The sequence below is a fragment of the Podarcis tiliguerta genome (assembly GCF_965153285.1).
Source record: "Podarcis tiliguerta genome assembly, chromosome: 6".
Classification (NCBI taxonomy): Eukaryota; Metazoa; Chordata; class Lepidosauria; order Squamata; family Lacertidae; genus Podarcis; species Podarcis tiliguerta.
This window is the reverse complement of record NC_139539.1, coordinates 79,796,751-79,823,414: the sequence shown is the minus strand read 5'-3', so window position 1 is coordinate 79,823,414 and position 26,664 is coordinate 79,796,751. Positions and strand designations below refer to the sequence as shown.

General features: G+C 45.5%; 1 protein-coding gene across 2 annotated transcripts in view; it reads left to right on the top strand.

Moving 5' to 3' along the window:
• Positions 1-26,664, top strand: part of CRB1 (crumbs cell polarity complex component 1) — a 152,891-nt gene that overhangs the window by 12,448 nt on the left and 113,779 nt on the right. The window lies entirely within an intron of this gene.

Sequence of the window (26,664 nt, the reverse complement as noted above, 5' to 3'; positions counted from 1 at the left end):
TCAGCAAGACAAACATTTTTGAACAAATGGTTACCGTATTTCAACAGACAACCCCCCTGAAATACTCCTGTGTTCTTCAGCAGTGTTGAACTTTGTTGTTATTAGACATGTGCTAAGGCTCAAGGCTTAAAATGTTAGATGGGTGGTTAATATATTTCTTTTTTTCCCCTGCATTCTATTGCAACTTATTAATCTGTTCATCACATCTCTTTTTGACATTTGACGCTCTCTTGGATTGCCGTTTGCTTAAAAGCCATGCCACAGAAATCTGAGGACAGCGAAACCTCGGAGAAAAGCTCCCACAAAATGTCACAGGGCATTTAATTTTTCTCTCTCTTGTAAATACAACCCTTCCATTAGGAGGAGAAAGGAAGTGTCCATTATTGACTTTTTTTTTACCTTTTCAACAAGCTCCCACTTTATAGGGTGGTGTGAAAAAAAGCTTCTGAAATGGGTTTTCTTTCATCATTTTGTCCGAACGATGACAGTACGTACAGCATGAAATTTAAAGTGGGCTCAGCTGGCAGGGGATGATCTGTGTTTATGAAGGGAAGGTTCTATTGAACAGGTTTTGAAACCAACAATTGGCGTGCGCGCGCTTCTTCTGTGTCTGTGTTTTTGTCTGAAGGGGCTGTGTGATTTGTTGCCTGCCGAATGTGAATCTTAATCAGGCAGGCTTACAGCAGCTGCCATTAAGCAAGAAGACTTGGCATTAGTACACAATGCCTTGTAATCTGGGTCACCTTCTGTTGCTGCCTGCATAAAACTGTTGTTACCCACATAGTTTTATAGTGCCGATACTGGGAGCTATTAACATGAAGCAGATAAATCGATCGACAGAAGACAAAACTTTAGAAAAGGCATGCGGTTATGGGTAACTTTTTGAAGAACAGTGCTAACCTCAAATTGGCTGGGGGGGGCGGCTAATGCATTGTGGGTTTTTATCTCGTATTGAAAATTACAACATATATTTGATAATGCATTACACAATTTTAGTAGCATAAATAATACCTCGTTTCTCTTAACTAAAGCATATTCTAGTTTAAAAGAAACAAATTATAGCAAAGCAGTTAATATTATTAATAGTTCATGTCAGCCTTCCGAAATCCTATAAAAAGGTTGCAACTAAGCCATAAATTTAGATTCCCGTTATGTCTTAATCTAATACTGCTTAGTTTTGTTGACTGTGATAACTTTATCCACGTCTTTTGCACTGGATGTTTTAGAATTTCCCCAATTCTTAGCAACGGCAAGTTTAGCAATGCAACATGTGCCTATGATACGTGGTTATTCACATACTGCCTTTCTCATGCTCACACATTGTCTCTTCTCACACTTGTGGGCACACAGACTCGCCATACCCTTCAGCAGGCAAATAATGGACCATGCCCATTACGATATCTTAAATTGGGTTCTAGAGAAGGAAGATGTGAATAAATAAGAGAACCGCACACACAACCTGAAGAGACAAGCCATAGTGAGTTGGATGGCTTGTGTCCTCGGCGGATAAAACTTCTGTAGCAAAACAGAAAGCAAAGCTCCACTATATGTGTGATTCTGTTTCATTGGATTCTTGCCATACTCAAAATGTCCCCTCTAAAGCTCAGTGATTCACACGTCGCTTTCCAATTCAGAAACTTTTGAACTTATGTAACGCAGGCTAAATTATTGCACTGCAGAAATGCACTTAACATAGCAAGGGGCGCTGTGCTTACTTTATCACTGCATCAACAAAAGGATCAAAGAAGAGGATTCCCCACTGGCCAGTGGCGTAGCGTGGGGGATGCAGGGGGGGCCGGCGGCACCGGGCGCAACATCTGGGGGGGGGGGCGCGCGCTCGCACTCACAGCTCTCTGCCCCTACCTGGCTCACTCACTCTCTCTCACTGCAGTGCTGGCTGTGCGAATCCGATCCGAGCCGCCGGGTCGCCGCCTACTGTGGAGGGGAGGGTGCCAGGCGTGCGGTGCGGTGTGGAGAGAGAGCGAGGGACTATCTGGGAGAGGGACAGTGCAGCGGGGGGGGGGGGCGCAAATTACTTGCCTTGCCCCGGGTGCTGACAACCCACGCTACGCCACTGCCACTGCCAGCTTTCTCCAGACCATGTTGCATGGGAAAGCACTTGAACGTTGCCACCACTGCACTCTTCCCCCGAGATCTACCCATGAACTAGATCCAGTTCGTGTTCTCTCAAATCACTACCCCATTGACAAAGCCAACGATGACGGGACCAAATAATAAAATGTGGCCTAATTTATGGGAAGGCTGCAGGGAGTTGCTTGGAAATGGAAGAAGAGCCTACTGTCCTACTTCTGCTTTTGAGTCTCGAGCAGTAGAAGATGTTGCATGCTTTTCATGTATGCAACTCTTGTTCTGTCATGGGACCTGCTCAACTTGAGCAAAAATAGAGTTAATGTATATATGAACAGGGAGCGGTTGGCGCTGTGGGTTAAACTACAGATCCTAGGACTTGCCGATCAGAAGGTCGGCGGTTCAAGTCCCTGCGACGGGGTGAGCTCCCGTTGCTCGGTCCCTGCTCCTGCCAACCTAGCAGTTCGAAAGCATGTCAAAGTGCAAGTAGATAAATAGGTACCGCTCCGGCGGGAAGGTAAACAGTGTTTCCGTGCGCTGCTCTGGTTTGCCAGAAGTGGCTTAGTCATGCTGGCCACATGACCCGGAATCTGTATGCCGGCTCCCTCGGCCAATAAAGCGAGATGAGCGCCGCAACCCCAGAGTTGGCCACGACTGGACCTAATGGTCAGGGGTCCCTTTACCCTTTACCTTTATATATGAATAGGGAACAATGGGTTGCGTCCAGGTTAAGTTCCCATTCACTAGCCTCATTGCTTTCTGTGGCACATAAATTCAACTCGCTTCCCATCAGAATCCAACCCATTATTTTTGACCGAACTGTATGAGCTGCTCCAGATGTCTCTTTTTTGCATATTCATGATTATTTGTGCTCATGTTGCTCTCAGGGCAGTCCCTTGCAATCCCGTTTTCGATGCTGTTTGTACCTGCAAAAGTTTTGGAGTGCTCACCCTGTTTTATTTCCAGTTAGTGCGTATCTTGTAACTTTCTGCTGAAATTCTGCAACTTTTTATCCCACAATGTTCTGGTTTACTTTTGTTCTACTCTGGTTGCACTATAGCCTTTTCAGACAGCGGTATTGTGCCCTTTGTGGCTGTCTGGCTTTCCATTGGGGAAACTGAGTCAAGAGATGAGCCCTGGGGAGACTTAACACAAGCTTCAGAAACAGTAGTAGGAAGACACATGCGTTTCATTAACGTATTGTTCCCAAGATACCATTCTTTTTGCCACAAAAGTTCCTCAAGGTAGCTCACCCACTGCAAAAGAAATACTGAAACCCAATATGAATCCATAATAATGCACTCTAGAAGTGTACCCATGCTAGGCTCGTAGCAGCAAATAAAACACAGAGCCTTGTAGTGCCTTATGCATTGTCATGGGATAAAGCTTTCTCAGCCAAGAGCCCACTTCACCAGATATATCCAGCAATTGCCAGCTGTAGTGCCTCCTATTTTCCTAATAAGAGAAACTATTGATATGACCAGCTATGACTGTTCCACAGAAAGGATTGCGAGACCCTCTAGAAGTTGATGAGCTACAGTTCCATCATCCCAGACCATTGGCTATGCTCAATGGAGAATAAGCTATGGCCCGAAAACATATGTAGGGCTGCCATAGGCAATAACCATCTTCCTCTCAAATTTTAGAGCAAAACATTAGTTCATCTACTGGGGTTTTTTGGACTAAACAGTTCTGTGTGACCAACAAGTTTTTCCTAATCTTCCTTCCATTGAGCACTAAAAGATAATCCATGCTGAGGAAACCTTCAGCAGCTAGTGTGAAGCATTCACACAAACAGGGTATGCAATACTGGACCTCTTTTTGTTGTTGTTGTTGTTGTTTAAAAGTGTGGCACTTATTTAACAACTTCGTGGTGAGTGCCGGCACCTATTTTTCGGGGGGGGGGGGGAGCACTACAAATGTAGTACAAGCCAAATTCTTACACCCGGACACAAATACAAGAATTTTAAAATCTAAAATGTCCCAAGGGGTCCCTTTTTTTAAAAGGGAAATTCCCTTATTCTGAATAGGATTCCTCACAAGAAAAGGGAAAAGTTGACAGCTATGCCTTTGAGTGGTTCCCTCTTCTGCGCACAACAGCTCAAATAATATGTAACGCAACGGAAAAGTCACACATTTTTTGAGAACCTGGTTTTCTCTTTGAGCAACGGACACGACGTAGCCTCTGCCGTCCTCACAAAAAGAGACTTTTCTTTCTCTGGGGGGACAGTCTCTGCTGCTTTACACATTCCTAATTAATGTCTAATTATTGTAGTCGGATAAAAGCTCCGCTTACAAAGGGATTTGTGGTTTCTGAACAAGCCCCCTCGCCTACAAGGGAAGATGAACAGTACCAGCAGTTTTGCAGGAAAGGCAGGCAGGCCGGCAGGCAGCAAGTATTGTGTGGCTGATGAGTGCTTGAGAAATCTGGTGCTTCAGCTGACCCTCATTAGGTGGATGCAGAGTAAGAGCCAGCTAGGAGGGTATTCAACAGGCTTGGACTGTTCCTGTAGGGAAACTGGCTGAGCCTCTCTCTCTCTCTCTCTCCCTCAGTGCAAGATGTTACAGACTGTGTCCTGGAATACCCTCTCAAATTCAGGGAGGAAAAGATCCCACAATCCTTTCATTTACTGGTGAGGGCGGCAGGGAAAGAAGCCCAGATAATGAGCTGAGACATTTCAGCTCTTCTCTTCCACTTCCATTAATAGCTCCCCTCATGGTCACACATTCAAATGACATTTTTTCCCCACCTCCATCCTTTTGTTTGGGCCGGGAAGGTACAGTATTTCAGCATCCTGCTAATGTACGATTTGGTCCCTCAGAAGTGGAGCTCAGACTAAATCAATGGGCAGCTTTTGAACCGTTGGGTTTATGCGATTCACTTGTGGCAATATCTGGGTAAAAGTCACCGTTGCCATTCCTCTTTTCTTGGCTCTAAAGCATCTTGTCTGCCTTATGGGGGTGGAGGGAGGGATGAGCTACTTAAAAACTACTTGTTTTAAAATGGGAGTTTATATGCTGCCCACCAGCTTTCTCTATTTCTTCAGCCATTAACCAGAGTTAGCCAACATGGTGGTACCTTCCTGAAGTTGTTGGACTGCAGCTCCTATAAGCCCCAGCCAGCATGGCCAATGGGTCAAGGATGATGGGATGTCCAGTGACACCTGTAGGTAACCATGTTAGCTATTCCTGCGTTAACCTAACAACAACAATAATAAAATTATTTATACCCCGCCCTCCCCTCAGGGTGGCTAACACCAGTAAAATTACAATAAAAACACAATAGGGGGAAAAACAATTTAAAATACAAGTTAAAATGCAATTCAAAATGCAGCCTCATTTTAAAAGTAGCCCATGGATCAAAACCCTAAGGGGAGGGAAAACATAAGGGTTAGACGGAGTCCAAACCAAAGGCCAGGTGGAATAGCTCTGTCTTGCAGGCCCTGCGGAAAGATGTCAATTCCTGCAGGACCCTAGTCTCTTGTGACGGAGCATTCCACCAAGTCGGGGCCAGTACTGAAAAGGCCCTGGGCCCTAGTTGAGACCAATCTAACCACCAATGCAACAGCCCTCCCCTCTCCTTTGCACACTGGCACTCTGCTTACTGTTGTCCCTCACTCACTCCTGTTTTCACAATCTGTGTCCTCCCCAGGTCTCTAAAATATCCATATGCAGCCCCATATGCATCTCCATGTGTTCAGTAAGCAAGTGCTATATAAACAGCTTAAATGAACAAATAAAATAACATTTCCATCCGACTCAATGGTCTCTCGCTGCCGCTCCAAGAAGATAAGGGTGATGCACTGAGGGCAGTGCTAGTTTATCACAACATTGGCATACTTGCCCCAGACGGAAAACGAGACATCCTGTTTTTTCACGCAAGATCTCTGCTGCCATTTTGGGTGCCACACTCTCAGGCTAGAGCTTTTTGGGGTGGTATGGGTCACATGACATGTAACTGAGTATCCTGGGAAAGGGTGTAGGTGGCTGTAACTCTGAACAGGAGTATTCCACATGGCAACATTTTAACCCTAGCATTTTGGAAAAATTAAGAGAGTTAAGTGCGCCTGATCTTCTGGCTGTTGGCTTTTGACTCTCGGTCATCCCTTGAACACACAAACAAATAAGAGGCTGGGCAGATTCTAGATGTTGCTATCCCAGGACAGCAAATTGTGTGAAGAAGACTCAACGCAGATCAGTTCTTTCCACAAAGAGAACTCCATTATCCCATTGTTTTTATGAGGTCGGCTTTGGCTGATGCACCTTGAAATATGCTCAGAGTCGCAAAGTGATTTCATGCTCTTTATTCAGCTCATAGTGGTGAGGAGGAATGAATGAATGTCCCCTCAAAGTATCTGCTTTATATACATTATTTACACAATGGGCTGCACATGATTGGCTAATTATGGAATTCTACTGTAAGCCAATCAGGTTGTGGATTCACTTATATCTGGAGCATGATTGGGTGGTTCCTGCCAACCAATCATACTGCTGCATTGTTCTAGGACCAATCAGACTGCTGCATTCTGAATCCTATTGTTCTAGGACCAATCAGACTGCTGCAATTTGGATCCTATTGTTCTAGGACCAATCAGACTGCTGCAGTTTGGATCCTATTCAACTCAGTACATAACACACCTCAACACCCCCCCCACACACAACCAAAAAAAAGAAAATCAGATTCTGTGCAGTTGTCATTGTTAACGAACCTGTGTGTTTTTCAACTCTCTGTGTGTGCTTAAAACTACTTCTGTTTGATAGAATAAGGACTGCGCGTCTCCTAACATTTGATGTGTCTGCTTCAATTTCATGGAACATGTAGGCAAGACGGGGCTGTTCCAGAGTGCAGGAGCAGCAGGGAGCCAGCACCAACCCCCAGTTTGCATTTTAAAAGCAGCTTTCCCAAATGCATTCAGTTTCATCAAGCGCTTGGAGAAATTCTAATGCTTTTATCCTTCTCCTTTTGCTCCATTATTTGAAGTAGGACAGTGTGCCCTGTACAGCTACAGAGACAGGATAGTATTGGGGGAGTTTGATTTGTGCTGGAGGGTTGATAATATAGGTTTCTTTTTTGCACATAAGATAGGCAGGCAGATGGATAGACGTTTGTGTGCACATACATGTGCGTGTTTTGTTTCAAGCGGCTAGACTGGAGGTTGAAAGGAAACGTGAGCCCTATTCAGCTCACACAACAAATAATCGTACACTGAAGGAGAGAATGGTTGGGGCCACTGACTGCCCCACTGCTGCATCCCTAATAATAATAATAATAATAATAATAATAATAATAATTTATTATTTATACCCCGCCCATCTGGCTGAGTTTCCCCAGCCACTCTGGGCGGCTTCCAGTCAAGTGTTAAAAACAACACAGCATTAAATATTAAAAACTTCCCTAAACAGGGCTGCCTTCAGATGTCTTTTAAAAAGAAGATAGCTGCTTATTTCCTTCACATCTGAAGGGAGGGCGTTCCACAGGGTGGACGCCATTACCAAGAAGGCCCTCTGTCTGATTCCCTGTAACCTCAGTTCTCGCAATGAGGTAACCGCCAGAAGGCCCTTGGTGCTGGATCTCAGTGTCCGGGCTGAACGATGGGGGTGGAGATGCTCCTTCAGGTATACAGGACCAAGGCTGTTTAGGGCTTTAAAGGTCAGCACCAACACTTTGAATTGTGCCCGGAAACGTACTGGGAACCAATGCAGATATCTCAGGACTGGTGTTATGTGGTCCCAGCGGCCACTCCCAGTCACCAGTCTAGCTGCCGCATTCTGGAATAATTGCAGTTCTGGGTCACCTTCAAAGGTAGCCCCTCGTAGAGTGCATTGCAGTAGTCCAAGCGGGAGATAACTAGAGCATGCACCACTCTGGCAAGACAGTCCACAGGCAGGTAGGGTCTCAGCCTGCGTACCAGATGGAGCTGATAGACAGCCGTCCTGGACACAGAATTAACCAGCCTGCTGTATGAGTGTGGGTTCTCCCTGTGATGAGGAACCCTGACCACATTGGGTTCTAAATCACGTGGACACACTGCATGCATTGAACAGGCACCCCAGGTGAGATCTTTCTCCAATGTTTGGCCATTGGAAGGGCAGTGGCGAAACAGTGGCTGGGGCATGGCCAATGAGCACAGTGAGAGCCAGTGTGGTGTAGTGGTTGAGAGCGGTAGTCTTGTAATCTGGGGAACCGGGTTCGCGTCTCCGCTCCTCCAAATGCAGCTGCTGGGTGACCTTGGGCCGGTCACACTTCCTTGAAGTCTCTCAGCCCCACTCACCTCACAGAGTGTTTGTTGTGGGGGAGGAAGGGAAAGGAGATTGTTAGCCGCTTTGAGACTCCTTAAAGGGAGTAAAAGGCGGGATATCAAATCCAAACTCCTCTTCTTCTTCTTCTTCCTGCCTTGCTTCATATAGCTATTCATCCATGGTGTGACGTCATGTCAGCCAGGTAACAGGTAGTTGCAACCGACGTTCTATCACTTAGAGATCTGTTGCAGCTGCAAACTTTAACAGGCTCAATCAGCAGATCAAACAAGTGAAGTCTTGGTTAATTAGTCTGTGGGGGCAAATTTTAATTGCTGGGAATAAAATTTAAATGTTGAGGCTATTACGCTCCCACATGTTTCATGCTTTGTAGCTCTTCTGATTCCGATATGTTACTGTCTTAGATGTCGGGGGAGAGAGAGAAATATGAAGGGTGGTCATTTCTTATAATGTTTCTTTTGTTAAATTGCAAGCTCTCTCACACCTCAGTGTGTCAAAGAGGCACTGATGGTCATAGGCATGTTTATTTAAATATAATACATTAACCATTTAACTGATTAAAAGGGAAATGTTGAATGAACTAAAAAAACTCTAATCAATGGACAGCTCTAAGCTGGTGTATTTACAGATTATGATTTGCCTGCTGTGTCTTCAGCCTTGGACATCTTTTCTTCTCCGGGGGTGAATTAGCTTGAAGTGATAAATTTTATCCTGTGCCTTCACAGGGGGTTGGCTGTTTCCTTTCTGTAATCTACTGTTCTTCCATTGTATTCTCAGAGGTTGCTACAGGCATACATTATGCACTTACAATAGGTCTGGCTTCTGGAAAACCAACCTGGAAAAGCAAGCGCACGCGCGCGCACACACACACACACACACACACACACAATCATCTGAGACCACAGTTAGGAGAATTGACAAAAAACAGACAAGGTAATGACATTTATTCTTGCTTAAACCAAACCCATTACTGTGACAGTAGCATATATCCTGGGTCTCGGCCTGTTTAACAGAAAAGCTTGTCTCACTAACCTGGGAGCTATGAAAAAAAGGACATATTAAATATGTGGTTCATTTTATTTGACCAGTTTTCCTTAGTGTAGATATATACAAAGCTTTGAGTAATTAAGGAAAACCTGATATTTGGGCAGAATGAAGTAGAGCTAACGTGAATTTAGAGAACAGATTCTCAAGTACATTATTGGACTTTCATGTGCTTACAGAAAAAACACACATTAAAATTATCCCAGTACAGTTTATTTCAGCATTCCCAATATGTAGATGATAGAGAATCAGACTTTGGCAAGCTGATATTTAATGAACAGAAATTGTGCTCCGGCGGCGCGACAGCAGCGGGAGGCCCCATTAGCTAAAGTGGTGCTTCAGGTTAAGAACAGTTTCAGGTTAAGTACGGACCTCCGGAATGAATTAGGAACTTAAACTGAGGTACCACTGTATATGTATCCAGTCAGATTTGCACAGGAACGTTCAGTCAGTCATTCATTGTACAGAAAGCAGCACCCAAGTTTTCTAAGAAGTTTCCCCAAATGTCAGGGTCACTCATCAGCCTTTTGCTTCTCTGCTCCCGCCGCATTCCAGCCATTACATGCTTCATTTCTGCTAATCTTTTCTAATTAGTTCTGCTTCTTAGGTGAACTCTTTTTAGAAAGCAAATGTTTCCCTTGCTAAGGTTTGGGGCTGGCAGGCTCTGGGCTTTGATTGCCATGCTGCCTCGCAGAACCCATTCTTCACTCGGCGCTCCCGGTGATGAATTTTATTTCCAGTTCCCCGGCTAGACTTCCACATGACATTTTGCTAATCGTACTTAATTAAAACAGGGGGCAGTGAAAAAGTCAAGCACAGCTTTATCAAAGGCTCCAGTTGACTACCTTGCTTCTGCTATGATTCGGAACGCAGTGCGCTTTTGAACAGAAAGAAGGAAACTATAGAGGAGGTGGGCTCAACAGGTGCCAAGAAACAGCTCGGCCAATATAGATCACATAGATGATCTATAATGAAATGAAAAAGGTATTTAAATATTCCTTTCTGAAGAAACCAGAGGCCTTTCTCCTGGGCATGGTCGGCCAATTGGTGTTAAAGAAGGACAGAACTTTCTTTATGTATGCAACAACAGCAGCAAGAATACTTATTGCGAAGTATTGGAAGACACAAGATCTACCCACCCGGGAAGAATGGCAGATGAAGTTGATGGACTACATGGAACTGGCGGAAATGACTGGCAGAATCCGAGACCAGGGAGAGGAGTCGGTGGAAGAAGACTGGAAAAAGTTTAAAGATTATCTACAGAAATACTGCAAAATTAATTAATGTTAAAATGTTGGAATGAAGTTATATGGCTTTAGTAGAAATATTATAAGGATTTAAGTATAAATAGATTAATGGAACTTTAAAAGTAAAATAAGGTTAGAATGTGTTAAGATAATTATTTGACAGATAACAGAGGAAGATGGAAAGGAATTGCTGAAACATTTGACAGAAGTGGAATACAAAAAGGCAGGTGTGAGGAGGTCGGTGAAACAAGTGAATGAAAGATATTGAAATTGTTTGAGTGTTTTAAATTGCTTTGTTTGGTTGTGTTTAGTTTAATGTGTTTAGTGTTATGTGGTTTTTTTTATTGTATTGTATTGGTTTTTATTTTTCTGTTTTTGTTTTTTGGTTTTGCAATGTTTAAATTGTACAAAAAGCAATAAATATATATATATTTTTTAAAAAAGAAACAGCTCGGCCAAGTAAGCTGCTGAGGCCCGGTGTTTTCTGGAGCTAACAGCAAGGGTCATTATTCAATCTGTGAACCAGTGATAATGCCTGCCCCCGCACACAGTGGGCTACAGGCTGCAATTTTAAACATCCCTAGAACACCCAATATGGTGTCACAGTCAGGTCATTATGGGAAACTCAAATGGAAGGGTCTTAGTGTGAGCTGCCATTTAAATTTCCCACAGTGCCCTGGAGTGAGGCTGCATCGGGCACTCCTGATATTGTGCAACGTTCAAAATATATTTCCACTGCTCCTACTTTTGTAAGAAACGTACTGGGAGCCAATGTTGGTCTTTCAGGGCCGGCGTTATATGGTCTTGGCAGCCACTCCCAGTCACCAGTCTAGCTGCCGTATTCTGGTTTAGTTACAGTTTCTGGGTCACCTCTGGCTCCACATAGAGCCAGTGGCATAGCTTGGGTGCCAGGTGCGGCATGCGCATCCTGCAGCTGGGGGCGGGGCGAGCCACCCATGGGGGCAGGGCACAGCTCACTGCAAGGAGCCTATCCGCCGTCTCCCCCTCAGCTGTAGGGCGGCTGAGGGAGAGGCGGAGGTCAGATGCAAGTCCCACACTGCTGTTTCAGGCAGCGTGGAACCTGCAGGCGCCCAAGCCACCATGTCACTCCCAGGAGAGATGCGTGGCTTGGGCACGCTGCAGGCCCCGTGGTAAGTGCTGGCCTCCGCGGTGTGGCGCCCAGTGCCAGCCGCGTTTCGTTACGTTTGTTGACTGAACTAAAAGGTTTTGTGAGCCCAACTTTATTATCATTATTTTAAACTCATTTTTTTTTGTCATTTTGTCACCCCCTCAGCGATGACACCTGGGGCGGCCGGCACCCTCCACACCCCCCCTGTGGCGATCACACAGGGTCCCCGGACCTTTCACCGTCTATTGATCCCTGTGCCACTACTTTATTTCTCGCTGCCACCACCCAGGCCCTACCTGGTACAATACTGAGTCCAGTCAGGGTTAAATTGGAACATAAACTTCTGTTTATTTATTGCAGTTTAATAAGCGTGTGGTTCCATAAACGGTATCGGTCAATTACAATCATGGGGTGCCTATCCAGACCTATAACTTCCACTACCTGCTCTCACTCACTAAACCACCTCTCAGTTATTTACTTGTCTTCCTAGCTCCTAACTGATGCTGACTCAGCTTATTTCGCTACACTAACTCAACCTACCCACAGACTCTATCCCAATTCACTCCCACTCCAACCAACCACCCGACTCCCAACGAACTCCCCCTTTGCCCTTCCCAGAGCTGGTTTTATAGTCCCTCTGACTCCAACCCCCCGGGTTCTGATGGGTCCTCCCGCTGCTGCCACCGCACAATTTCTGTTCTCATCCTGAAGCAAAGTTCTTAACCCGAGGTACTATTTCTGGGTTAGCAGAGTCTGTAACCTGAAGCGTCTGTAACCCCAGGTACCACTGTATCTGCGGAAGATTACAGATGACTTATCTTTTCTGTGGTCGAGCTGTACTGTAAGGGCATTAAAGGAGTGCCAAGAAATTTGGAGCTTGATTCAAAATATAGAAAGCAGAAGAGCATGTAATATGGAACTCAGAAGCTTCCATCTTCACACTCCTTGGAGTATTCCAAACTATTAAGCGGTATATAAATGCTCTTTAATCCATCCATCCATCAGATAAATATGTGTATATTTTTGTGCCAATGAAATCCAGTGGTATCTGCCATCTAGCACGGCAGCCTGTTGCTGCTGTTTTTAAAAAGTGTACCAGCTGTGGAGGTTTGTCTGAGCTCAAGGAAAGTCACAGAGAAGAGGCTCTGTTATGGCCATATTCATTTTTCCTGCACCGGCTGGAAAAAAATAATAATTTAAAATAATTTACCTTAATAGGGCGCTTTAATCAAAAATCCATTCTCGAAGCTTAATACCTGCTGCTTAATATACCATTCCGCTGGAACAGAGCAGAGTTATTTATTTTAAGCATTCTTACCCTGCTCTTAAGCTGACAAGGCTGCCAGAGTGGCTTAAAATGGTTAGCAGCAAAGTATTATTGAAGCAGGGGTTTTTTAAGACTATTTAAAGGGGTTCTGATGCTGACAGTTTGGCTCTTCTTCCTCTCCTGCCCACAGGGCAGACGGTTCTAATGTCTCTTGTGACGGGATGAGGACCCCAGTGCAAAAGGCATTGACATGGGGGCTATTTTATGTTCTCATTCATACAGATACATACAAGGTGTGACCGGAAAGTAGGGTGAATCATCCCTGTATGCGATAATGGGAACTGCTGGATTCACCGGAGGCGTTTGTCCGTATCTCAGCTAGCATATGTGCACATGTTTCAGCATTTGTTAATAGGCATTTGTTGATAGATTTGTTCATGCGGTAGCGTTTATTTTATTTTATTTTTTTATTTTTATTTTTATTAGTTTCAATTCATTATACAACATCAAACATTAAAACAACAAAAAAGACAAACAAAGCACCAAAAAAGAGAAACAAACAAAGAAAAACATTACATAACATAAAACATCAACAAATTAAACTTACAGTAACAAATAACTAAATCACACAACAATAATTGACTTCCCTTCATCTCGGTTTCGGAATGTGTTACAAAAGATTTTCTATCTGCAGTTTCATTTTCTTAAAACTCTTTACGTCGCAAGTGTTATATCAAGCCTACTGTGATTTTTAAATTTTTTTACATCTGTTTCAATGTATGTCTTAAATTTATTCCATTCATTATTAAACTTTGTACCTTTTTTTTTCTTATTTTCTGTGTCATTTTTGCCAATTCTATATAATCAAATAGTTTAGATTGCCACTCATTAATAGTTGGGATTTTTGATGTTTTCCAGTTTTGCGCTATTAATGTTCTAGCAGCCACTGTTGCATATTGGGTAAGTGTTTGGTCTTCCTTTTTAATTTCTTCTCCAATTATCCCCAGAAGGAAGGCCTCAGGTTTTTTTGTGAAGGTATATTTAAATATTTTTTTTAGTTCATTGTAAATAGATTCCCAAAACTTTCTAATTACCTCACAAGACCACCACACATGCGGTAGCATTTAGTAGCTGTTACTAGTGCCATGGGTTGTGATAGAAAACGGAGCAGAGCATCAATATGAAATTCTGTTTCAATTTGGGTAAATCGGCATCGGAAACCCACGAAATGCTCACAATTGTGTGTGGAGATGAAGCTGTAACTCAAAAGACAGCGTGTGAGTGGTTTAAGCATTTCCGTGAAGGGTGGCAAACCATTGAAGATGCCCCTCAGTCTGGCAGACCGTCAACAAGCAGAATGGCAGCAAATGTCAACAGAGTTTGAGAGTTATTGATTGGCATTTGTCCGTCCGAATGGTGGCGGAAGAATTGCATAGTGCGTGTTACTGAGGTTTCTGCGTTGTCCCACCCTCCATATTCGCCCAATCAGGCCCCACCGGATTTCTTTCTTTTTCCAAAACTGAAATCTGCACTGAAAGGGCCCAGATTTCCCAACATTTCACACGTCCAAGCTGCTGTGATGAGGGAACTGAAAGCAGTACGAAAAGAGGACTTCTCCAGAAGTTTCCAACAGTTATACGAACGTTGTCAACAGTGCATTGTATCAGAGGGGGCCTACTTTGAAGGCCTGTAAGGTGGTATGTTTGAATATTTCTCGCTGTCCGATTTCTGTGACCACTCACTGAGCTTTCCGCTCACACCTTGTACAATAATTCAGAGCAGCGGTTGTGCGAATTTTCCTGCCAACTGCTTTTAGAAAGGCACACAGTAGCAGTAGATGCACAAGCAGGTGGGACAGTTTTTTAAGAAAATAAACCTGTTCTATGATGATTGGCTGCAACTGTGGCGTGTTTCCATCTCCCTCACAACTACACACAAATTCAGATCATAAACCTTTAATCTCACTAGCGGCATGCAATCTCTACAATTAGGCAGCTGCCTCATGCAGCCAACTACCCTAGTGTAATGAAATGGCAGAAAAAAGTTATTTATTAATTCTTGTTTTATTGGAAACCAAAGAGGCCCATGTGGATTTTTTTTGCCTCAGGTTTCAAAATAACTTGAACAGTGCTGAATACCAAGAACCATGACTTGAGGGAAGGTGGAAGTGCAATGTGCTGCTGTGACCCAGGCAGCAAAAATGTCTAGAGCTGCCCACCCCAACCTCCCCACCTTTTGCCCAATCTTATTATCACCTCAGTTCAGCTTCACGGCTCCCGGTTGTGCTGTTGATAGAGGGCCCATATTTGTGATGGCTGGTCAGTGGTAACAATTTCTAGAGGACTCTCAACGGATGGTCTACGGACTGCAGGAGCCAGTTGGCTTCACAGCTGCTGTGGAAAGAAATCCTCAGGTGCAGTGAGGATTCAAATTCACGTTATTTGTCAAAAAGAAGAAAATGGAAGACCATAGCTTGTCCAGTGCTGTGTACTATGACCTAAGCGGCAAACCAACAGGAGCAGTTAAATGTATTGATTTCACTAAGTAGATTTCAGTCTTAATTGCGTGGGATTGCAGCTCTCTGGCGGGACCAGTCAAGAATTTTTCCTTCCTCCTCAGGACAAATGTACGTAGTCGGGGAAAGTCAAGTCATTCATCTGCCATAGTGTGCTGTATGGCAGAAGGCTAATTTGATGGCTAGGCAGTCCTTAATCCATATACAGTGGTACCTCTGGTTAAGAACTTAATTCGTTCCGGAGGTCCGTTCTTAACCTGAAACTGTTCTTAACCTGAGGTACCACTTTAGCTAATGGGGCCTCCTGCTGCCATAGCACGACTTCTGTTCTCATCCTGAAGCAAAGTTCTAACCCGAGGTACTATTTAGAATAACAACAACAACAATTTATTGTTTCTGGGTTAGCAGAGTCTGTAACCTGAAGCGTCTGTAACCCGAGGCACCACTGTACTCTCAGGGCTTAGCCTGAAGTTTCTACATAGTGCTAGGAGATGGAGGGATTAGTTTGGGGCTGGCTGCCAGCTGCAAAGTTACTCATTCTTCCAACCTTAAATTTTGGCTACCATGTTTCTGCATCCGCTCGCATCTAAAAGTAGTCCCCTTGGAAATTCATCAGCATTTTTGTCACATTTCTCCTCATACAGTTCTATATGCAATTTTGCTTATTATTATATTATTATTATTTATTGAGGTTATATACCGTCCTATACCCGGAGGTCTCAGGGCGGATCAGAGAAAAGATTACAACATATATAATCAGAATAAAAACAACCCAGTAACACCCCCCCCCCAAAAAAACAGCCACATTTTAAATGGGTATAGGATGTCAATAAGATCAACCAAAGGCCTGGTTAAAAATAAACGTTTTTGTCTGGGGCCTAAAGGTGTATAATGAAGGTGCCAGGCGAACTTTCCTGGAAAGAGCATTCCACAGACGGGGAGCCACTGCAGAGAAGGCCGGTTCTCGTGTTGCCACCCTCTGGACCTCTTGAGGAGAAGGCACACGAAGGAGGGCCTCAGAAGATTATCTCAGGGTCCGGATATAAATGTATACACATTTTTGTATACACATTTTTGCAAGCAGTTTCCCCTAATATGAATTTTAATGATGTTTATTATGCTAATATATGCATTTTCATGCAAACTTTCCTCATGGGGTGATGGAAGATGATGAGGGGACGGGGGTCAGTGCACAGGAGCCAGCCAAACCAGCAGCACCCATCACCAGGGACGCCCCTGTCCCCACAAACATGGCAGGCATAGAGAGCAGTGGGAGTGGGACAATAGGAGGCTGAGGCAGTCAAGGGCCCACAGCCCAGCTTCCTAGTTGGCCAGGTGGGGCTTGCTAGCTCTGGGAGGAGGGATGTGATAGGCTTGGAGCAGGTGATGGTCACCTGCCTCATCCAGCCCAGATGCCGCAATCATTATGCAAAGTATAAAAGGGCAGCAGAGCTGAGGTGCTGGGTTTGCGCAACTGCCCATGTTGATGGACCTTGGATGCTCCAGGATCTATGGACTTTGGACACATGGATTGACCCTGGACTGGGGACTTGATATACTGACTTGCCGCCAGGGAGGCCAGGGGTTCGGGACAGTGCTCTTTCAACCCACTTGGTATGAAAAGTTGGACCACCCTGTATCTAAGTAGGCTATTGGGCCACTTACTGGAGGTGAACTATGCTTCCAGTCTGCAGTTTGTTGTGACGTGTCTTGGCAAATAGTACACGAGAAGCACTTGCGCAGACATAATGGTGATATTCATTTCTTTCTTAAATTTTATTTATACTTTTCAGATATATACTTTTCACTGATTTTTGCTTGACTTCCTTCCCCCTCTTTCTGCGGTTCCTTAACTTTATTTTTAATATCTTCTGCATATCCAGATTAATTTAATTAACTCATTTATTTAACTTTTTAACTATATACTCTTACGTAGCTGCAGGTTATTACAATAACCCTGCCAGTGTTTTTATCTATTTACAATTTGTCTGTAAATATTCAGTAAACCATTTCCATTCTTTTATTAAAAGTTTGTTGTCTTGATTTCTTATTCTTCCAGTAAGTTTCGCCATTTCTGCATATTCCATAAGTTTTTGTATCCATTCTTCCTTTGCTGGGATGACTTCTTTCCATTTTTGGGCAAGTAACATTCTTGCCACTGTAGTTGCATACATGAATAAATTTCTATACAATTTTGGTAGTTCTATCCCTATAATTCCCAAGAGAAAGGCTTCTGGTCTTTTTTTTAAAAAAAACAACAACGTTATTTTAAACATCCTTTTCATTTCATTGTATGTCATTTCCCAGTAAGCCTTAACCTTACTACAAGACAGTGATACTCATTTCTAAGATAACACCTGTTAGGATACATAATCTGGGATTTACCTAGGGTTAGCCCTGCAGCAGTGAAAATCCAAGGTAGCTAACTGAATGCTCTTAATGAGATAAAGAGATTAATTAGAGGATGCATCTAATTACATTATACTAGCATGAACTTCATTTCTTCACCCATTCCACCTGCAACAAGCAAATGGAAAACCTGTGGTGGATTTTTGGACTGGATGCTCAATGCTTCTTAATTATAAAGCAGCAACTCCCTAAACTGTGTGCTACGAGAGTTGGTATTCAATGATAAATAAATTTAAACACTTAAAAGTTCTCGTTGTCTCAAAGTACCCATTTGCAGAGTAAATTCCCTGCTGCACCTGCAAAATTCACTGTTTCCTTCAGATCAAATTGTATACCCCAGGATAGAAACACAGGGAGGAACTCATCTCAGGGGATTTTTATTCTTTTGGAAAACAAATAAGGGGTTGTCTGCTGCATTGACAGTTGCAAACCCTCATTGCTATGGATTTTTTTTGTTCATTTCAGCCACATCTCTAAACTTGTTATTATAATCGCATTTACATCATTAGAGGTTGGGAGTTTTTCCAGTGTCGTGCCCTTACAGTCTTGTAGAGACGAAGACACTGATAAGCTGTGATTTCATATTACCTGACTGAGTTATCTCAATCGCCATAAAAGGTGCTCTGCAGTAATTCTAATAGACTCTTAAATCAATTTTATTTTTCTTTCCTTTTTTTTAAATAGCGGGTGCTGACAGTGACTCAGCTATCTGAAGTTTGGCAAGCACTGCTCTTTAGGGCATCAGATTTCATGTGCCTGATCTGAAGCATTTTCTGGCCATTTTGGGGGTCACTATCAAACCCCCCCCCCATTTTGGTGCTTAAACACAGAGTTGCTTTGTATAAAGGTAAAGGGACCCCTGACCATTAGGTCCAATCGTGGTCGACTCTGGGGTTGCGGCGCTCATCTCGCTTTATTGGCCGAGGGAGCCGGCGTACAGCTTCCGGGTCATGTGGCCAGCATGACTAAGCCGCTTCTGGCAAACCAGAGAAGCGCACGGAAATGCTGTTTACCTTCCCGCTGCAGTGGTACCTATTTATCTACTTGCACTTTGACGTGCTTTTGAACTGCTAGGTTGGCAGGAGCCGGGACCGAGCAATGGGAGCTCACCCCGTCGCGGGGATTCAAACCGCTGACCTTCTGATCGGCAAGTCCCAGGCTCTGTGGTTTAACCCACAGCGCCACCCCCATTCATAAATGTAGAAAATGTAACTTCAGGATTTTTCTTGGATGGGATGGGATTGTGGGATTGAAGTGGCAGGGGGCCCATGTTACAAATTTCTACAGGACACCCCCCCCCCGCCGCAACAATTGCTGCCAACTTTCAAGACGTTCTGCTGTTGCTCCCTGCTTGCCTTCAGTTCCACTGCTCAGTGAGAGTTAAGGAAGCATCCTTCCATGCAAGTGCTTCTGAACAAGCACATGGGGATGTTACAAGCCAAGGAGGATCAAGTGTGTGGCTGTGTTGTGGTGACACCTGTCATGCTGTCGCTGTGTGTGCTGTCACCTGTCTGTTACTGGTGCCGACGTGCCTGTAAGGTGTGTGGCTGCCCACAGAGTAGCTGTGAGCCCATAGAAGCCTTAATGCCCTTCCTGTTTAAGCAGTGCAGCAATTTAATAAAGGAGCAGAATAGCAAAAGGGAAACCGCTTTGATAATCGGCTCTGAAATTGGGTCCCAGCTCTCTTTCATCTGTTAAACAGCTTCCTAGACATTTGCAAAATGTCTTTTTCGCTTGCTCCTAATATCTACAGTAGCCATAGGGTGTTTGTTTTGCTTTGTTTTTGTTTGCGTCCGCAAAAATGTGTTGCTTCTTTGTCTTTGCCGAGTTGGGTGCGCTAGAAAAATAATAGTAATAGTAATTGGCTCTCTCTTTTGGAAACTGGAACAGCTTCCTCCTTTGGTTGCGATTGCTGTTGTTTTTGTTGGTTTCCACGGCAACCGTCTCCATTCAAGGCAATAAGCCACACACATGGTTGCCCTGGAAACATGCTAGCATGCTTCGAAAACAGGCCTGGAGTAAATACATTCCATATTCAGGGTCTTGGCGTTTTTATGGCTGTGCTGTTTGTGGATCATCACAGGGCATAACCAAAAGGCTTGTTTGTTTTCATTTTGTGGGCCACTTCGTCACTAGCCTTTTGAGAAACAGAAGGCATAACTTCTTCTTCTTCTTTTCGCCTTTCTGACACTGATTTGTTTGTGTCCCGTCCCCCCCCCCGCCCCTCAATTTCAGTCCTTGTCTCAGTTACCTGGATTTTTCTTTGGGTCAGCAATTTAACACATGCTCAGTACAGTGGTACCTCGGGTTAAGAACTGAATTCATTCCGGAGGTCCGTTCTTAACCTGAAACTATTCTTAACCTGAGGTACCACTTTAGCTAATGGGGCTTCCTGCTGCTGCTGTGCCGCCGGAGCACGATTTCTGTTCTCATCCTGAAGCAAAGTTCTTAACCTGAGGTACTATTTCTGGGTGAGTGGAGTCTGTAACCTAAAGCGTATGTAACCTGAGGCGTATGTAACCCGAGGTACCACTGTATAGGCAAAGACAGTTGAGCCACCAGCCATCTTGCAAACACGCATACGCTAATAACTTGTATGGAGTGCAAAGAGAAAGTAGTTCAGTCTCTGGGATTCAGGGGCTGTGCTTGTGTAACGTTGGGGGCGCTGAATTGTGGTGACTTGATAAAAATGTGCATTTTCAGCATTTAAGGAAGGGAAATGGGATTATTAATTCATTTGGTAGCTTTATATCTGTTTTTGGCTAGAGTCTTGAAAGTAGCCAACAACTTGTATAAAGCACAATAGCATACTCTTCAACATTTCTTTGAAAATAGGGACGTCCTATATAATAATAATAATTTTATTATTTATACCCTGTCCATCTGACTGGGTTTCCCCAGTCACTCTGGGTGGCTTCCAACATATATAAATACATAATAAAACATTAAAAAAACTTCCCTGTACAAGGCTGCCTTCTGATGTCTTTTAAAAGTTGCATAGCTACTTATCTCATTGGCTTGGTGGTCACATAACTCCATACCCTTCAACATTTCTCTGATGAAAATAGGGATGTCCTAAAGAAAAGCGGGCCATTCTGGAATCAAACCAGACAACGGGACAGCTTTTGTTAACCCTGGACTTCCTCTGAAAAATGGGGACACTTGGAGGGTCTGCATACACCAAGAACCAACAACATCCCATAGTGAATAAAGAGTGGTTGTGTACTGGGTGAGAGAAAAGGCCACAAGGATGTGTTCACACCAACACAGGAGAAATTATCTAAAATTAACAGCTGCAGTCATGTGATGCAAGCCAATAGCAGGATTCTCCACCTGATCCTATAAAGCTGCTGTCTATTCAGCCTGAGCTGCTCATTGCTCAGGTACAGACTAGGCTGCTCATGAGTTCCTGCTCACCAGTCTTGCTTGTGCCAGAGCAAAACGTAATACTCAGGAACAGCTGGCATGGTGGAGACGGTGCTGCAGAGCTGTCATCCCGACACTGGTGCCACAGCTGCTTACATGCCAGTGCAGTGCAGCATGTAAGGTTCATGGGCAAACTGGCAACATCAATCTGGTGCTCCAACCAGTGTGCCGGCACACCCTTTAACTCACTGCCTGGCACCCGCGCCATCCAGATAAGTGGCAGTGAAACTAGTGTCAGGTAGGTAAAGGTTAAGAACCCCTGGATGGTTAAGTCCAGTCAAAGGTGACTATGGGGTTACGGCGCTCATCTCGCTTTCAGGCTAAGGGAGCCGGCGTTTGTCCACAGACAGCTTTCTGGGTCATGTGGCCAGCATGACTAAACCACTTGTGGTGCAATGGAACACCGTGATGGAAACCAGAGAGGACCGTTACGAGTGCCAGAGCACACAGAAACCTTCCTACCCCAGCGGTACCTATTTATCTACTTGCATTGGTGTGCTTTCGAACTGCTAGGTTGGCAGGAGCTGGGACAGAGGAAAGGGAGCTCACCCCATTGCTTGGATTTGAACTGCCAACCTTCTGATTGGCAAGCCCAAGAGGATCAGTGGTTTAGACCACAGCGCCACCCGCATCTTAGAACTAGCACTGTGATGCCCAGTGTTGAACTCCAAATGATATCTGCAATCAATTCTCCCATTTGTTTGCTTTCGAACTGCTAGGTTGGCAGGAGCTGGGACAGAGCAACGGTGGGGATTTGAACCGTCAGCCTTCCAATCAGCAAGCCCTAGAGTCTCAGTGGTTTAGACCACAGCACCATCCGTGTAGATGGCTCTGTGGCACCACATTGGCCACTCTTGATAATACTTTTACAGAAGTTATGTGCCACCCCCACTCTCGGCAAAATTCCAGGGGGTTCCAGGCATTCCTCTGGGGTTTGTGCTCCATTGGAGAATTGAAGACTGTAGCAGCTTTAAGAAAAATGATTGATTCATATATTTACACTTTCAGTCTGCATGGAGGGAGTCCAGATCTTACAGCATGTTCATTTCAAGCAGGGCTTGTTCCCCAAAGCTGTGCAGCACTCAAGAGCATCTCTCCTAGCCGGCCTACATCCAGAGTGCCAGAGATGGACCTCCTCCCTTCCTCTTCCCAGCACACCTTGCTAAAGACACTCTTTATTTCACACCCAGTAATCCTGACAACCTTCTGTCTGCCCAGGCCCAAGATTCCTCTCAGACACGCCATCAACACCTTTTGTCTTGGTAATGCCAGTATCCCAGGTGAGGCTTTGGCTTGGAAGGGAAATCTAACCTGTATTATTTCCATTGGCCTGCAGCAGTGGCGTAGCGTGGGTTGTCAGCACCCGGGGCAAGGCAAGTAATTTGCGCCCACTAACCCGGGGCAAGGCAAGTAATTTGCACACACACACCCCCCGCTGCACTGTCCCTCCCCCAGATAGTCCCTCGCTCTCTCTCCACACTGCACCACACGCCTGGCACCCTCCCCTCCACAGTGGGCGGCGACCCGGCGGCTCGGATCGGATTCACACAGCCAGCACTGCAGTGAGAGAGAGTGAGCGAGCCAGGTAGGGGCAGAGAGCTGCAAGTGCGAGCGCCCCCCCCAGATGTTGCACCCGGTGCGGCCGGCCCCCCCTGCACCCCCCACGCTACGCCACTGGCCTGCAGTCCCTCCCACCCTCAATACTGCAAATAATCAAAATCCCACCATTTATTAACATCTTGGGTTTAGGGGGATCGCCCCATCTCTAACAACAACAACAATAATACATTTTATTTATATCCTGCCCTCCCCAGGCGAAGCCAGGCTCAGGGCGGCTAACAACAATAAAACAGTACAACAGTACAACACAACACTCTAAAATCATTCATTATAAAATTTATTCAAATCAACCAATGGCAACCATTGGGCCAGAGCTCCGCGAAGATTGCCAAAGGAGGGAGTCAGGCTGGGCCTTGACCAAAGGCTTGGTGGAACAACTCTGTCTTGCAGGCCCTGCGGAAAGATGTCAAGTCCTGCAGGGCCCTAGTCTCTTGTGGCAGAGTGTCCCACCATTGGTATAAGTAATCTCTTTCACTTGGTTCAGAATTTTAACTCAAACCTCAGGGCAGCCCTACTTTTCATACCAAGTGGACCTCAAGAGTACTTTGATATGGAACCTGCAGGCTGCACAGTGCCTTGTTGTGTAGGGGTGGGGAGCAAGGCCAAAATTAGAAACACACTGCAACCAAGCCAGGTAAGCGAGGTGCTGGGAGCCAGTGTGGTGTAGTGGTTAAGAGCGGTAGACTCGTAATCTGGTGAACTAGGTTCGCTTCCCCACTCCTCCACATGCAGCTGCTGGGTGACCTTGGGCTAGTCACACTTCTCTGAAGTCTCTCAGCCTCACTCACCTCACAGAGTGTTTGTTGTGGGGGAGGAAGGGAAAGGAGAATGTTAGCCGCTTTGAGACTCCTGAAGGGGAGTGATAAAGCGGGATATCAAATCCAAACTCTTCTTCTTCTTCTTTGGGAAGGAGGAACAAGGCTCTGGCAGGGTCCTAGAGCACTCCCACCTCCCGCCCAAAGCCTAGCCCCTCACTCACCTAGTTTTGGGAAGGCAGTGTGAGGGCTGCAGGGGACAGGGACATAGCAGGGGGGCGCGGTAGGTGCGGACCGCCCCGGGTGTCCCCACTGAGGGTGTGTTTGACAAAATGGTAGGTGGCACTCACGGTAGGGCTTGCAGCATTCCCGAGCCATGCATCTCTCCTGGGAGTGACGCGGTGGCTTGAGCGCCTGCAGGCTCCACGCTGCCCCAAACTGTCCGCCTGTTGCCTCCCCCTCAGCTGTAGGGCAGCTGAGTGGGAGGAGGCAGGCAGACTTGGAGGCCCCGTGGAGCGTCCTGCCCCAACTCACCCCATCCTGCGGGCGGCTGGCCCCACCCCCAGGCACAAGGAATGTGTGCCACCCCAGGCACCCAATCGGCTTGCTTCATCACTGGTGGGGGATTCCTCAAATCTTGCTGAGGGCTGTCATAGAATCATAGAGTTGGAAGAGACCACAAGGGCCATCGAGTCCAACCCCCTGCCAAGCAGGAAACAGCATCAGAGCACTCCTGACATATGGTTGTCAAGCCTCTGCTTGAAGACCTCCAAAGAAGGAGACTCCACCACAGTCCTTGGCAGCAAATTCCACTGTCAAACAGCTCTTACTGTCAGGAAGTTCTTCCTAATGTTTAGGTGGAATCTTCTTTCTTGTAGTTTGGATCCATTGCTCCGTGTCCGCTTCTCTGGAGCAGCAGAAAACAACCTTTCTCCCTCCTCTATGTGACATCCTTTTATATATTTGAACATGGCTATCATATCACCCCTTAACCTCCTCTTCTCCAGGCTCAACATGCCCAGCTCCCTTAGCCGTTCCTCATAAGGCATCGTTTCCAGGCCTTTGACCATTTTGGTTGCCCTCCTCTGGACACGTTCCAGTTTGTCAGTGTCCTTCTTGAACTGTGGTGCCCAGAACTGGACACAGTACTCCAGGTGAGGTCTGACCAGAGCAGAATACAATGGCACTATTACTTCCCTTGATCTAGATGCTATATTCCTATTGAAGGCCCTCGGCCCACACATTGGAGCACCCTACTGTAGCTCCTGAGTTAAGAGCTGCATATAGTAGTTGGAATTATTGCCCCCTCTACCAGTCTGTTTCTTTGTCCTCAGACACACTTTATTTTTTTTTTTTTTTTTTTTGCCTGCCATGCTATCTGCTCTCCAAATATAGCATCTCTCTCTCTCTCCTTTCATGCTGGAGATGTCTGAGAAAAACCCATTCTCGTCTCTTTGACTCTTCTTAAGATTATGTGCCTGTGTTCTCATTCTCTTTGGCACTTCCTCAAGTGCCGTCATGTATCATCCAGAAACACAAGATAACACGCACAGCCTTCTGGGGTTCTATTTGCTGGGGAGTTGGCAGATTTATGGGGCTGTCTTTTTTGCTATCCGTCAGAGCCCATGCCAAACATACTGTGACAGGCCTAGGTGTACCACCGCAAAGAACTCTCCGATACCATGCACCTTGGGCGATGAATACACTTCCAGTGGAATCAGTTATTTCAAAATCCTTCATGGGGCCAAAGGACCTGAAGATATTTCATTGGCAGTGCAAGTTGAACACTGCTGTGTTAAAATCTCAGTGACAGGTTTGGCTTCTGTAAATAACTGGTGAACGCTAGGGATATCCATGCACAGTTCCGAGTCATGACCTCAGGGGGAAAGACATAGCTGATGTTTAGGAAGAGGTTGTAGTAGCACATGGTCAATGGCCCAGTCTAGTTTTAGAGACTGTTCTGAAGGTCAAGTGATGACACGTAAGGGTGTTTCTTGACACCAGTTTTCTTCAGTCATTGTAGTGCTTTTCTCAGGCAAACAACACTCTGACAAAATGGCTTACAGTGGTACCTCGGGTTAAGTACTTAATTCGTTCCGGAGGTCCATACTTAACCTGAAACTGTTCTTAACCTGAAGCACCACTTTAGCTAATGGGGACTCTGGAACACAATTTCTGTTCTCATCCTGAAGCAAAGTTCTTAACCTGAAGCACTATTTCTGGGTTAGCGGAGTCTGTAACCTGAAGCGTATGTAACCTGAAGCATATGTAACCCGAGGTACCACTGTACTAACATACTGCTCACCCACAAGCTGGACGGCAGCTGTGCTTGCCTCCCAACCAACCACAGCACACACAAACTGATGGTCGCTATTATTTGAAACTTTCTAGCAGTGCATCAGGTTTACCCAATATGGTGTCCTCAGATATTTTTGACTACAACTCCCATTAGCTCCAGCCATGCTAGCCAATGCTGGGGGATAGTGGGAGTGGCCCACATCCGAAGGGCTATCCCTCCACTCCACATTTTGGTGGGATTCCTTCCAATTTAGGGAGGTAAATCAAGGCATCAAGAAGCTGTAACATACCCTCCAACGTTCCTCAGACGAAAATAGGGACATTTCTCACTCCTCCTGCAACTGACCCTCCTCAACTCCCCCCCCCCATTTTTGTCGCCCCACTGTCCCCGCCAGTGGCGTAGCATGGGTTGTCAGCACCCGGGGCAAGGCAAGTAATTTGCGCCCCCCCCCCCCGCTGCACTGTCCCTCCCCCAGATAGTCCCTCGCTCTCCGCACCGCACCGCACGCCTGGCACCCTCCCCTCCACAGTGGGCGACGACCTGGCGGCTCGGATCGGATTCGCACAGCCAGCACTGCAGTGAGAGAGAGTGAGCCAGGTAGGGGCAG